Below are 2,500 nucleotides of genomic sequence, written 5' to 3'. Positions count from 1 at the left end.
CGGCCAGGCCGACGCTTGAAGCCGGAGCGCGCGGCACCGCGGCACTCGACGCGCAAACATTACCGGGTGACCGAATCGCCGGCCGGCGCGCCGCTCCTCGCGGGTCGGGCGCCGGGTAGCAAAGACTTTTTCTCTCGCTTGTCCGAGTTTCGCGTTCGCCGAAGCGTTTGCGAGACCGTTAATGATCCTTCCGCAGGTTCACCTACGGAAACCTTGTTACGACTTTTACTTCCTCTAAATGATCAAGTTAGATCGTCTTCTCGGACGCCGGCTCGACCGTTGCCGGCCGCGCCAGGTCCAATCGGAGGACCTCACTAAACCATTCAATCGGTAGTAGCGACGGGCGGTGTGTACAAAGGGCAGGGACGTAATCAACGCGAGCTAATGACTCGCGCTTACTGGGAATTCCTCGTTCAAGGGAAATAATTGCAATTCCCTATCCCTAGCACGACCGGGGTTCAGCGGGTTACCCAGACCTGTCGGCCAAGGCGAGCACATGCTGATCCGGTCAGTGTAGCGCGCGTGCGGCCCCGAACATCTAAGGGCATCACAGACCTGTTATTGCTCAATCTCGTGTGGCTAAACGCCACTAGTCCCTCTAAGAAGTTAGACGCCGACCGATTGGGTCGCGTAACTAGTTAGCAAGCCAGAGTCTCGTTCGTTATCGGAATTAACCAGACAAATCGCTCCACCAACTAAGAACGGCCATGCACCACCACCCACAGAATCAAGAAAGAGCTCTCAATCTGTCAATCCTCACTGTGTCCGGGCCGGGTGAGATTTCCCGTGTTGAGTCAAATTAAGCCGCAGGCTCCACTCCTGGTGGTGCCCTTCCGTCAATTCCTTTAAGTTTCAGCTTTGCAACCATACTTCCCCCGGAACCCAAAGACTTTGGTTTCCCGCAAGCTGCCGGAGAGGTCGTAAAACTAACGCCCCCCGATCGCTAGTTGGCATCGTTTATAGTCAGAACTAGGACGGTATCTGATCGTCTTCGAACCTCTGACTTTCGCTCTTGATTAAAGAAAACATTCTTGGCAAATGCTTTCGCAGTCGTTCGTCTTGCGCCGATCCAAGAATTTCACCTCTAACGGCACAGTACGAATGCCCCCGTCTGTCCCTCTTAATCATTACCTCGCGCTCCGAAAACCAACAAAATAGAACCGAGGTCCTATTCCATTATTCCATGCACCATTATTCAGGCGAATCGCCTGCTTTGAACACTCTAATTTTTTCAAAGTAAACGTTCCGGCCGCCGCCGACACTCAGTCAAGGGCACCGGCGGAGAACCGGAGGTGAGGCCAGGACGGCCAGTACACGCCTTGCGACGGACCGGCCGCCTGCGCCCAAAATCCAACTACGAGCTTTTTAACCGCAACAACTTAAATATACACTTTTGGAGCTGGAATTACCGCGGCTGCTGGCACCAGACTTGCCCTCCAATGGATACTCGTTAAAGGTTTTAAAGTGTACTCATTCCAATTACAGGGCCTCGTTTAGAGTCCTGTATTGTTATTTTTCGTCACTACCTCCCCGCGTCGGGAATGGGTAATTTGCGCGCCTGCTGCCTTCCTTGGATGTGGTAGCCGTTTCTCAGGCTCCCTCTCCGGAATCGAACCCTGATTCTCCGTTACCCGTAAGAACCTCGGTAGGCCAGTACCGTACCGACGAAAGTTGATAGGGCAGACACTTGAATGATCCGTCGCCGGTGCGAGACCGTGCGATCCGCAAAGTTATCCAGAGTCACCAAAGGTTGCGGGCCGAAGCCCGGTCGGTTTTTGGTCTGATAAAAGCACGCCTCCCGCGAGGTCGGCGCTTCACGCATGTATTAGCTCTAGCATTTCCACAGTTAACCACGTAAAACGTACGATCAAATGAACCATAACTGATTTAATGAGCCATTCGCAGTTTCACTGTACGAGAGCTCGTACTTAGACTTGCATGGCTTAATCTTTGAGACAAGCATATGACTACTGGCAGGATCAACCAGGTAGCTACTTTAGCGTAGCCCCGAAAGGCCGACGAAGGAGGCGCCGCTGATGCGGCGCCGTCGCTCGGTCGATGCGAAACCCGAAGGCTTCTCCGTTAAAATTTCGTTCTTTGCTCGGCTGCCCGAACTCAGAAAACCGTCACCGCCCGTCGCACCCGCCGGAGTAAGACTTCGTCGGCAGGCCTTTCGACCGCCACGTCGCCAACACCGGCGCGAGCGCAACGCACGCCAGACAACTTCGCCGAAGCGACCGCTCAGAACCCGACAAACTGACACTCGGCTCTTCGCGCAGCAGCAACATCTGCCCAGCGAGCCAATCGCCTTTTCACCGATTCTTTACTTGTCGAAGCTTGTCAGCTCCCACAAGTATAGCAAAGATGAGTGTTGTCCCTGGGGTCTTCCGTTTGAAATTCTAACGTAAAAAAAAGGTGCACGATTGCGCCAGGTGTTGAACTATTGCGAGGCATATCACACGCTCGCGCGGCCTAAACAGGCTCATGCTCGCGCGGCCGA

At 54.1% G+C, this 2,500-nt stretch overlaps 1 non-coding gene across 1 annotated transcript; it reads right to left on the bottom strand.

The window, feature by feature from the left end:
* Positions 1-179: 179 nt before the first annotated feature.
* On the bottom strand, positions 180-1,990 carry LOC146142552 (small subunit ribosomal RNA). The gene has a single exon (XR_014500144.1). It is a non-coding gene; the product is annotated as a small subunit ribosomal RNA (ribosomal RNA).
* Positions 1,991-2,500: the final 510 nt, after the last annotated feature.

The sequence above is a fragment of the Ascidiella aspersa genome, chromosome 5 (assembly GCF_963924565.1).
Source record: "Ascidiella aspersa chromosome 5, kaAscAspe10.2, whole genome shotgun sequence".
In the NCBI taxonomy this organism is placed as follows: domain Eukaryota; kingdom Metazoa; phylum Chordata; class Ascidiacea; order Phlebobranchia; family Ascidiidae; genus Ascidiella; species Ascidiella aspersa.
This window is presented reverse-complemented; position numbering and strand designations above follow the sequence as displayed.